Here is a 13,570-nt window from a genome sequence, read left to right on the forward strand (position 1 = left end):
TGCCTTATTTTGGCAATAAAGCAAGCAAGCAAGCAAACAAACAACCAAAACCTGGAACAGACTTTTAGGAGAAAATAAAATATCAAATAGCACACATTTTCTTACTCTGGCATCCATGGATAGGATGTCAATCCTAGTATTAAATCTTGAAAAGATATTAGAGGCTTATTGGATAGAAATCGATATTTTATTTCATTTAGGTCATAATGTGACTTTATTTTAGGGCATATCTCTTAACTATTTACTAATCCTCTGCCTTTGGGATAAAATTGGAATCTCATCTTAAAGTTTTAATTAATTTAAGTTCAACTATATATATAACGCAGCCATGCCAACTCAAGGTGGCCCTTAAATGTTTCAAATACAGAAATTACAAATATAAAATATTACAAGTACTAATGCAGAACTTTCAAAAATGACCTGGAAACACTTACATTGATTTTTATTTAGTAATAGATTTACTTTGAAAAAAATTATTGTTTGTGACTTAAAACATTTGAGCTAGACTATTTTTAAAGCTTACAAACTAATGCTATAAATGCATCTCAAAATTTTTTTGAGTCCTGAAGAAGTTACCAACATGATGATTTCATACAGAAATAAATAGGCATGGCAAGTGACCCATACATGTATGGCAGTAACATATATTTCCACATTGTGAAGCAATGACAAACCTCACAAAGGTTATATAAATTTAAATCAATAAAACTATTTGCAGCACCTTTTTCTTTGTCTTCTAAACTCATTCCAGCTTTGGCTCCTTCTTTGTCTTTGTTTAGTCTCTCTCTTCCTGAGAAATATGCACATAAAAGCATTTTGGAAAGCAGATGCTAATAAACACACAAGTCTTAATTTAATGACACATGCCATATCTCCTCCATGGTAGGAACTTACACTATTATCTGGAACTATTCCTTCAGCATTAAAACATGGCTAAGGATTCATTTCTTCAAAGAAACTTTGGCAGAATAAACTAAGTAAGTTAATTCACTTCAACAAAATTATCTTCCTAGAATCTAACCTAGTTATGTTTGTCTTTTCAACCTAATGAAAATATTTTATCAATATCCTTAAGCAAAAATCACCTATTCAATAAAGACTTAAAAATAGGCTTATTACTTTTATGCATGAAGGCTCCTTATATTAAACCTTGTTTTCAAAGCCCCAAACCTAGCTTCACTCTCCATTTGCTGAATTGTATGTGGCCCATTTGAAATGCCAATCTTACTCACCCTCCCACATGGTGATATAAGCACTCACTGGTCCAGTAAAGATTCCTGAATAGGGAAGTGTCAGTGATTGGTACTCTTCCCACTGTAGCACCAAGCCTTGATCCAAATATTTAAGTCATAGTCTTCTAGAAAGTGTCAAATACTGGAGATACCGTATACATATCTTAAATATAATGAGCAAGATGCAGGACTGAGAATAACATTCACAGAACATGAGATTTACATTTTTGGGGGAATAGAATCAAGTAGACATGGAATCATGAAGAGTAAAACCTCTGACCTGATTGCCACATATTCTAGGTATTTGCACTTCCATCTTCAGATTTGGACGTGGGACTAAATAGTTGATTATAGAATCAAAGACATAACAGACTCAGAGTTTTTGAAAACCAAATACTACCAACATTCTGTGATCTTCTTATAGTTTCTGTAATAAGCATTAATCTACTAAGTTAACTAATATTTTATCTAGAAATTTTATATTTCAGTACTTAAATAAAAGCACCAAACCTCTGGTGCAATACACGTAGAATGTGGTACAATATGAAACATCATTAGAAAGAGACTGATGTATGTATGGTGAAATGAAAATTTTGATGAGATATCTTAAGTAAAAAGAAAAAAAAGATGTTCAAGATGTCATATATTAAATTAGCATATGTCTATTAAATATAACAGAGAGATGAAATAAATATTAAAAAGATATTCACAAAATTGTTAACATTCGATACTCTTAATAGCACTAGTTTGAGTCACTAATAAAGTTTGAATTTTTTTACTTCAGATATATTTTATTTCCTATATTTTTATTATGTAAATTACTTTTTAATGATACACTTACCTTAAAAATATGATAAAATCAAAATATATTACTTAATAAACTCTTAAATATTAATAAAAATAGGAAATTCCCACATGCAATTGAAATCAACATATTTCAGAATTTCATCTTCAGATATAAAATACCTTACTTTTAAAAATTATATAGAATACTATTATTTAAGTTCAGTCTAGATTGTTCTTCTCTTTTTCTGTTTGAATTTACATAACACTCTCATGATCACATATAAAGCTTTTATATGCCCTTAGCGACATATGTCCTTAGGGGTAAGGGTGGAAAAACCCTGCAACTACTATTTGTCAAATACAGCTTTATGAATTAGCTGCCTGTCTGTGTCCGTCTCTTTCTCTCTCTCTTTCTGTTCCTATCTCTCTGATTTTCGCAGATACCCATAAAAACACACAAACCAAATTTTCCTCCAAGAAATGGAGGAAAGACCATGTCAAAGGGACAGTTGAGAAGGAATTTGCTTGTCTGACACCAGCCCATCCCCAAAATAATTCTGTTCTTAGCACTGGTCCTGTATCACTAGTTAAAATATTTTGCTTCTAAACCCCTGGGTATTTTTCTGCCATTTAATGGAATTTGAGGCCTCTAAAATTTATTTTGTCAATATTAAGCATTAGAAAGAACATAACCTAGTTCTTGATCCAGTTTCCCAAGAAAAGGATTATTGTCTGCAATTCAAATTTGCTATTATCCAACCAACAACTTTGAGAGTGTAAATTTAAAGAGTGCTGCTTTTATCCATTTGTTAAAAAAAAAAAATCACTTTGGAGACTCACCCCCATCCACCATCAATTAATAGAGACCTGCTTATTTTATGTTTCACCTGTTTCAGTACAGATGACAGAAACTAGATCTGGCTAATTTACACACAAAAAAGGAACTTACTAGTAGCTAGATTTAAATTTAAGAAGCAATGGATATTATCTACATTAAGATAATTTTCAAACACTAATGAGAGCTAAAAAGGAATACTTTCCTATATTTGAACAGGAAGACTCAGACTCAGTATTATACCAATTCCCTTGAATTTAATCTAAAACTTCAATGCAACTTTCATAAGTTATCAGTAAGCGTTCTCCTTAACTAAATTAGCAAGTTATAAAGTTCACATGAAAAGTAAATGAACAGGCAAAAATATTTCTTAAGTAATTCTTCTGACCCAAAAGGGAAAAAATGCTTTGACATGGGACTAACTATACATATTATAAATGTTTTAATATCTGAACCCATGACTATGTATAATTAAACCTTAAAATTAGCAGAAATCAAAAGCATGAAGATGAGAATCCAACAGGTTTAGTGATAACCAGTAGAGCTAACTGGTGATGTCTGTTCCATCCCCATTCTCCCAAACACATACATTCAAAACACAGTCTTTAAAACACTGTCCTTTCATTTCAGGCCATTTCATTTTCTATTCTTGAGACTTTCTACCCTCGAGACTCTTCAGTCGAATAATGTTCTTCCAGGTGAGTTTCAAATGCTGAACCACTAGCACATCTTAAAACTAAAACTACATGCAAAGACCTCAAGGAAGAATCAAGTATTGATGTCAGTTTCACTGCTGAAATTTACTGAAAAGAAAGACTATACATTGGATATAGAAGCTTTATTCATAAAAGCCTAAAACTTAACCCAGATGTTCATCAATAGATGATTTCATAAACAAATCATAGTATATTCATACAGTGAACTAGTGCACAGAGAAGCAAAGCAAAATAAAAATTTACTAGTAAATGAATGGATCTTAAAAACCTAACTTTGAATAAAAGAAACAAAACACAGAAGAATATATGCTGTATGATTTCATTTAGACAAAATCCAAGAGTACAGAAAACCCATCTATAGAGATAGAAATTACATAGTGATTTCTTAGTAGTCATGGGAGGTGGGGGAATTTTCTCAAAAGGGACATGAGAGAACCCTCTGGAATGATGGAAAAATCTCTGTCTCTTGATTTCGAGTGGTGGTTACACAGATATATACAATTGTCAAAACTGATCAAACTCAACACAAGCAATATAAAGTACATCACTTTAGACAAAAGAAAAGAGAAATCAAGCATAAAGCAAAATGGATGAATTATAACGCATATCCTTGGATAGACAAAAAACTGCATCTCTCTTTCCACTGAAATAATTCCAGTCTTACCTCTCCCTGTCCCTATTTTGTGACAGTACCCATCATCCTACTCATCGCCTCCACCAGTACGGAAGCCTCTCTCATTTATTTTACCGTTTTCCTAGTGGTATGAAAAGCTTCTAGTCATCAGAATACAGTCTCAGATTTCAACTTAATGAACCCATAATCATGTATAATTAAACCTTAAAATTAGCAGAAAGCAAAGACATGAAGATGAGAAGCCAACATTTTTAGTTATAACCAATAGAGCTGTGATGTCTATTCCATCCCCACTCTCCCAAACACACCCAACACACACACAAACACACATACACAAGTAGTCTCTACTTTTGGCTTCTTGATGAATCAATGAATTTGAGCTATAAGGTTTAAATGAAGCAGAACAATATATGTATTAATTGTTATTTCATAGCATACATTGGCCCTTATAAAACCCTTACCTCAAATGTTATTTTCTCCCAGTTAAAACATTAGCCTCAAATAGATATTTTACTGCTCTGTACAGCCAGCTGCTTCTGAGTTTAAGATAAGGGTAGTAAATCTCATGGAAATTTTCTCATTTTTGTGTGAAGTGACTCCCTTAGTAACAATGGTATGAGAATACAAAGCCATATAAAAGAGAGCTCTGCTAAGCCTATGGTACTAGCAGAGACATAAAAAAAGAGGAAATCAAATCTAATTTCAGAGTAGGTACTTTGGGAGAGGAAATTTTTTGAAATGTGTTTGAGCTATAACGTATCCACCTTCCTGAAGGGATTAATGCTGCTATCAAAAAGGCTATTTGGAGTGGGTTCTCTATCTTCTGCCCCTTTGTAAGGAGCAGGCTTCCTTCCCAACAAAGGAAGCAGCATTCAAAGCATCATCTTGAAAGCAGAAACTAGGCCTATATCAGACACCAAATATGGGCACCTTGATATTGGACTTCCCAGTCTCCAGAACTGTGAGCAAATAAATTTCTGTTCTTCACAAATTATATAGTCTTAGATATTTTGATATAGAAGCACAAAATGAACCAAGACAGTTTCCATTCACTATATTTCTTTTGATAATGTAAGAAATTCAGTGCAATCACTTTGCTACCACATACTTGTCTGGTCTGTGGATTGTGGAAACACTCTGGAGATCAATGATTTGTTTTAGCCAATTGAAAACTAGTCTCTTGATCATGGTGTAAGCCATGTCCTTTTGATAAAGAGGAATCCAACCTGTAGAAAACATGTATACAATCTCCATCCCTAATGCTGGAACCACTTTCCTTAGGAACCTATTTAAAAACAATAAGTTACTTAGAGACAGAGGCTGATCAACATGTATAGAGCAGATCATTATATTCACAATATAAAGTGCTTTACTACATCAAAGTGCTTTCCTGCATACTATTAAAAATAAGTATTCCAGTAAAACACAAATAATCTCTTGACCCCAGCCCATTTTAAGAATTTTATCAATATATATTCTCTGAACTGTATTATCTTCAGTATTTCATTCTTACCCCTTCAAAGTTACTACACATCCTATTGGATGTGTAGTATGGTACTCTGCTAGTACCATAGCCTTTTGCCCAGGAATTGGTGTGGATCCTGATCTCAGTTTTCTCTTTTCCAGGTAGTTCTTCATGTGAAGAGAAAGATAAATAGTGTTAATATATGTTGGAATAGATAGTATGATAGAGATCTAAGCAGTATGCTATGGTTTCAGAAAGAGAGAATATTGTAAGTGTTGATTCTGATTATGCTTACTGAAAATGGCTCTGTAAAGGGAATGGATAAGATTTCATAAGAAAACAATGAAGAAATGATGAAGGAAGAGTATAATCTAAGAACATGTCACTCTGTGTGACAGATTATAAAATCTAAGTGGAGAAACTTTTATGCAATAGTCATATATTCTATATTGAAGAACTTGTGTTTATTTTCTCACAAGCAGGTAGTCCTCAGAGGAGTTTGACTAGGGAACATTCCATCAGACTGACATTTCAGAAAGATGATTTTGGTAGCACTATAAAGAATGGATTAGAAAGGATGGTACAAAGGAGTGGAGATCAGTAAAGAAAAGAAAAGAAAAGAAAAGAAAAAGAATTAAGATGCTGGAAGTAGAAATGGAAGTAAGACTTGGGAAAAATTGTAGATGTAGAATAAATAGAATTTGACAACCAATTAGACTATGAGCTGAGAAAATAAATAGTAATAATTCTAAAAAGCTTTTCCTTATTCACCATCTCTTCTGGGAAACCCAGTAGAGCAGAAGTGGAGCAGAGGAGTAGCTATCATTCTGAAAGCCAGTAAGTTTACAAAAATGTATTTAGGCCCCTAAGCTCCAGAAGAAAAGAACCTAATCTAATGGAGAGACAGTCCTTGTGAGTAATTCTGGGAAACGTCAAGGCCTCTTGTTAGGTTAATCTTTTGTTTGTGGCTTTCTTACTAATCAAATCTGTTTCCTTTTCCCAGAATAGCTAACTACCACCACCACAACCACCACCACCACCACCACCACCACCACCACCACCACCACCACCGCTGCCTGGTTCCCTGTCTTATTCCTATTTTTTCAATGGTTGTCACTATTTTCTCAATGGTTGATTCCTGTATCCTTTCCTTTCAGCATTTTTGTTTTTATTTGTTTTTTTTTAATAGGGTTATTTAATAATTCTATTCCACTTTCAGCATCCTATGCCTTTGAAGACATCTCTAAATATTCTCGAGTAAGGATGGCTGAGTTCTTCATATTAACTATTAATACTAAGCTGCCTAGGACTGAACTGAATTCTACCTGGCCTTCTGTGGATTTGATCCCTACCGTGATTCTTACCTTGAGTCGGTCCTTTTGCCCAGATGGTGTTCCACAATCCTGCTGAGATTCCTGCCTTTTCCATTTCTCTAACTTAATTTTGCACTGACCATTTAATACCCAACCTGTTTTCTCCATAGTCAGAACACAGAGATCTAGAGTATTACTGCCATTCCCTAATGCTAACACTGATGCCAACAGCTATCCTAATAAAAAGGAGGAAAGTTATGGGAAGGGTTAAAGGTATTTCTGAGTTAATTAAATTACTGGTCACCTGATCTTAAGATTTCTGAAACTGGCAATATGATTATATGCACTTTGTTCTTATACATTTACATTCCCTTACTGTGTAAAGAAATTTGCTCTGCAGAAACATTAAGCACCAGCATGGATACATTAATGTAAAGCCAAACCATATATTGTGTTATACAAGATTCTAGGTGGTTTTTATGACATCACTTTTGAAATATTGATTAGCTTATATTTCATTAAAGTTTCCATAAGTATTTTTCTGAAAGTTACAATTTACTTGTATTAATGTGGGTTTTGAATTTCAAAAAGGTATCTAATGTCAAATACACAGACAATTTTCACTATCTAGGTCTCAGTTTCTAGAATGAGAATTTGGACACAGTAAAATTTAAAGACATTGATTGTTCTAGAATACTATAAATATGAGGTGATAATTTATTCATGTATATATATATATTTAAAGGCACCCTATGTTACTTCCCTAGCTGTGCCCCACCTTCATGCCTCCCTTTTCAAAGAAAAAAAATTTAATTAAAAATATCTTGGAAATTGTTATTTGGTTTAGGAGTACCTGTATGTGATACATTTTAAATTTAAAATGTTTTTCTTATTTTTAAATGCATGATAACATTTACTGATTAAGTTGATATTCATGAATAATTCAAAAGAGTAAGTTCTACCTTTATCAAGTTAGAGATCCATTGTAATTTCCTCTGCCTCTACATCAATAGTATTTTATTATGATAATTAGTATTCTTTATAAAGAGGTGGCTCTGTTCCATGGCACAAATCAGATCATTGTCCTCTTTCAGTCTACAGAATCATCTTAGAGGAAATGAGATATGGGTCTTGTGTAAGACTTTCAAAAAAAAGTAAGAATGATATTCTATCATGCTTAATTACTTCAAGAATGTTTACCTCCTGCTGTGTAAAACCTAACAACAATTTAGTTTTTCCTGGGGCAATATGGGAGCCTTATTTGTTTAAGCTTCACTTAAAATCTAGCCTACAGTACAAATGCCATATCATAAATTCTGTGGTTCACTGACTCAAGGCCATATCAAGCTCAGAAAGAAACATTGCTTTTCAATTAAACTATAGATTTTAGATAACTATCCAAACTTATTTGCTACTCAGAGTAATTACATACTTTTAGCATCTTTATTCCTATTTTTTGGCTTAGTGGAAGTTTATTTCTTAATAACCTTTACTCTTTTCTCAAACTACTTCAGATATAACCCATTTTGATTAACAATTCCTCCCAAATTTATTCTCCCACATATGTTAGTTGAAAGCTTTAGCAGTATCTAAATTAAGCTTGGCAGAAATAGAGACTTGCCATTTTTGCATGGCACATCCTGTGGGGTACTGATCTGAAGAGGGCAAATTGAAAATGAAAAGAGATTTGGTGTTACAAAGAAGGAGGCAAAAAATTGTTTGAAAATGGCATAATTGAAAAATATATCAACCTATGTTTATTTGTAATATCTGCAGAATGCCATGGTTTGCTTAATTGAAAATTGCAGACAATTCAAGGATACATATACCATACATGGATTACTGAATTTCAAAGTGCAATATGATAAAGTACATTCAGCCCTAAAAGTTGAGTTTACCAGAATTTAAACTCTGATGATTTAGACAGTCCTTCATTATTTGTGTATTCTTGGCCTGCCAAGACATGCTCTCTCCCTCTCTAGCAAAAAAGAATGATTTTGTTGTTTTTATGCAAGGGATGCAATGTATCTTGCAACACAAAGGAAGGGTTGGTTAGTAGGAGACAATTGCATGATTTGAAGAGTATTAGTTCTTTATTCCTGCTTCCCATCAGAAGATTCCGTATGTGATAGCTCAAGAGCAATCCAAGACACAGGCCAAAGACATCCGAGAGAGTCCATGTAAAGATCTCAGTCCACAAATCCTTCTTTTTCACTCATTTTACCCGTGGAAATCCACTAAAGGCTCACAATTTATTTCAGTAGATGTATAGCCAGTACAACAAGTGAGAGTCCACAGAGATATAGTTATCTGCTGGATCCCAGGAGCACATGTTTTTATGCCTCCTATACCTCCTTTAGGACACATAGAGAATTCTTTTATCAAGATTAAAATGTATAATTTACAGTTTTTAGTCTCTTTGAGGTTATCACTATTTGTGAAATAGGGACCCTCTGTGAACTCACTTAATCAGCTTTGTAATTTTGTAACTTCTCCATGGAAATCGATACAATATTTTGAAAATGTTTAAGTGTGAAGTTTTCATTGTTCAGTAAATCAAACCTTCCTGGCAGTTCTAGCACTAAGATTAGGAAAGTAAGTTTATTGCCCCAAGAGCTAAGTAGTATCAACTACCTAGAACAAAAAGTAAATGAGCAAATATAATTTGCAGACTACTGTTCTGAAACACAGGCCTGATTAAGTTTTCATATAAACCATAGGTTTAGGAATATATAAAAAACTTAATAATAATATATATATATATATATATATATATATATATACAGAGAGAGAAAGAGGAGAGAGAATACACACACACACACACACACATAGAGAGAGAGAGAAAAAAAAATTTGAATATTTATATATTTGTGTGTGTGTGTGTGTTTAAAAGGAAGCCTGGCTAACATAAGCTAAAGTGTTGATCTAAACCTTGGGTATAGAGAATGTAGACTGTGTATGACAGGAAATGTAAGAGAAAAGCTTTTCCTAAGCCCAGAACATAGACTAGAATTAGATTTGGTTGCCTGGTTTATTCTTTTCATTTATGAATTTATTCATTTAACATTTATTTAGTGCCTACTAGCCATCAGTTAGTGTGAAGATTTTTTTCTAGTATAGCATTGACTCTAAAGCCTCTTTAGTTTTAGGAAAAGCTCCAGGGGGAAGTATGTGCAAAGAAAAAATCAAATATGTTTAAGACAATCTTGGAGGAATGGGTTCTTAATCACCTCCCAGATTATCAACTGAAAAATTGCAAATACATTTAGAGAATAACTGCATGTAACTTCACAAGGTAGAATACTAGATATGGTTGAGGTAATATCTGAGGCAAAAAGATCAAGATGTCATCTTAGAAAAAAATGCAAATATTTTTATTTTTCAAAAACAGAGAGGAAATACAATATGCCTTCTCTCAATTCATACTGAATAGAATTGCTAAACAAGATTTATAATGTTGGATAGTGACCTTATTGGAATGGGCGCGGTGGCTCAAGCCTGTAATCCCAGCACTTTGGGAGGCCGAGGCGGGTGGATCACGAGGTCAAGATATTGAGACCATCCTGGTCAACCTGGTGAAACCCCGTCTCTACTAAAGATACAAAAAATTAGCTGGGCATGGTGGCGCGTGCCTGTAATCCCAGCTACTCAGGAGGCTGAGGCAGGAGAATTGCCTGAACCCAGGAGGCGGAGGTTGCGGTGAGCCGAGATCGCGCCATTGCACTCCAGCCTGGGTAAGAAGAGTGAAACTCTGTCTCAAAAAAAAAAAAAAAAAAAAAAAAAAAAAAAGAAGAAGAAGAAGAAGAAGAAAAATCCATAAGGATAAATGAGAAGAAAAGCAAATAGCACATGGAACATCATAATGAAATGTGCCTGAGAGGCTTTGGTGTTAAAACTGACACTGAGGTCTAAGTAGTACGTGAATCTGGAATTAATCTCTCAACCTAAAGCCAGGAACCATCTGTAAAATGAAGAATAAAATCTCTATAACTTAGGGTACATCCAATTCATCTGAAAACAACCCATTCCAATAAGGTCACTATCCAACATTATAAATCATGAAAGGAAAAACAAACGTTAGAAAAATGTGCCAGTGAAAGCAATAAGAAAATTATAATCATACAACTTATAAAATTGATAAGAAAGAAAGGCAAAGGTGTCAAAAAGTTTAAATAAATGAAGCAAGATGTCAAAAAGTTTAAATAAATGAAGCAATCTAAGCAATAAACAAATAAGATTTAGAAATATCTACATCTGCAAAATATCAAAAACTCATAGAAATGAAAAATGTGTTATTGAAATAATTACATTAATAGAAAAATTGAACAATTTATAAGCTAAAACCAAAGACAGAATTATTGTGTTGGAATATAGTTAATAAGAAAATCATATACAATTTAGCACAGATAAAGAAATGGTTAACAGATAAAGTAGTATGACTAAGCCATTCCAAAGAGGAATTAGAAAGAGATGATATTTATAAAGTAATACTTAAGAGCTTATAAAACATAAGTAAAACTTGAATCATCATACTTAACTAACAAACCAAACCCTAAGAAAAATAAAGGCTAACTTGTCTCTCAGAAAGTTAGGCTTCTGGTCAGCAAAAATACATGTCAGAAAACAATTAATATAAGTTCCATTAATCAAAGACAAACAAATTGGGTATTTTGTTTTTTACTCACTAACACCAATTCAAATTTTTCAGATAAAATTAGTAACAAAATACAAAAGTCAACTTATTTTTAAGTACTTGAATGTGGTGTGCAAATTTTGTCTCTGCTTTTTGTCTTTATCTATTAATCAGCCTTCAAAATGAGAATATTCTATGTAGTTATTTGGGTGATAAATAGACAATGTTTACCTTATAGCCAGCCTTCCCAGGAGAATTCCAAGAAAAGAAGAAAGGGAAAGAAGGAAGGAAGGAGGGAGGGAAGGAAGGAAGGAAGGAAGGAAGGAAGGAAGGAAGGAAGGAAGGGAGGGAGGGAGGGAGGGAGGGAGGGAGGGAGGGAGGGAGGGAGGGAAAGAAAAAAGGAGAAAAGAAAGAAAAGAGAAAAATATTCTGTGATTTATATTGTTCAAATAAAATATTATTAAAAGATAATTAAGAAACTCTAAGCTTTCCTTAATCATAAGACATGACAGGGCTTTTTCATGAGGAGAATGTAACTTGTATAAAGACATTTTGATGTCAAAAGTATGCTGAATTGGGGAAACTGGGAATGGTTGCACATGCTTCTAACAACAGGTGGCAGGCAGGTGAGCTATTATCAGCTGAAGCATAAAACTAAAAAGGCTCTACATTCCAAGAAGCATTTAAGTGGCATAAGAGAGTAATGAAAATGTTCTGGGAGGAAACTAATCTGATTAAATTTTTATTTTTAAAAAATCCTCCTGATAGACAATGAGGAGAATATTGGAAAGAGAAGATGCTTAAATCACTGGAGCCAATTAGGATCTTTTCATGTTCAGGTGAAAAATTATGACTATTTTAAATAAGGAGTAAGTATGTGACTGGTCACAAAAGCTATTTTTTTAATGGTGGTATCTTGATAAACTTAATGATTCCTTAAAGGGGCTAAATAAGGGAAAAAGCTGATCACTATTTTCAGTCTTAGATTTCATGGAGAATTTAACTAAATGCAGTGTATGTGGAATGATAACACATGCTGATTTTCCCAGCATTCTTTCTCTATATGCATGCTGACTTGGTAATTATTAATAGAAGCCCTTTGAATTCACAAAAGTGCCCCAGATTGAATAATGAACTTTGTGGTCACCTACATACACAGGAGTAAGTGGCTATTCATAGGTCACTTGAAAAGCTACTGCAGTTTTTGATATGATGAGTTTGTGATATCTATTCACTTTTAGATGCCTGGGTTTTGGAGATATATCTAGGCAGAATATTTTGAAATTTTGGAGTTTAGAGTTAGGAAATACAGTCAACATGCAGAGACAAGGTAAATCCATTGGTAGAGATGATATTATTCAAGGATAAATGTTACATAAAACAAAAGAAGACACAGAAGCCTTCATTTTCATTATTATTAATTTAGACTCATGCATTGTTCCTAACAAATGGGGGCCATTTGTCTTCTTTTGCTTTTGTTTAGTTTCTCAGAAGACATTGGAAAATATTCACTGATATTATGTGACCCTTCTCCTACCCTTATCTACTCTTGCCAAGAAATTCAGTGACTCTCAACTATTGAAGTGGAAAGAGTTTCACAACATGGTCCAGTAAAGCTTAATGTGGGCTGACATACTCTTCAAAACAATATTTTGTCTGGAGGAAACTTGTGAAATAGTAGCTAATTCAACTGGGAAGGATATAAAATACATTTCAATTCACTCATCTAGGATCACTTCCTTTATCAATTTGTAACAGAAATGTTGGCTTAGATATGGAAAATTGTTCTTCATATTTTGAATAGCTTACAATAATTAATACTTCAATGATCAATAAAATTAAACATTTATCAATATCACTTTGTTCTATATTTTACTTTCAACTCTAAAATTTATTTTAATATTCTATTCAACTTGTTGTTCACATAGGATTGTCTTCTTACCACAGCTGGAAAAC

The sequence above is a fragment of the Callithrix jacchus genome, chromosome 11, assembly GCF_049354715.1.
Source record: "Callithrix jacchus isolate 240 chromosome 11, calJac240_pri, whole genome shotgun sequence".
In the NCBI taxonomy this organism is placed as follows: domain Eukaryota; kingdom Metazoa; phylum Chordata; class Mammalia; order Primates; family Cebidae; genus Callithrix; species Callithrix jacchus.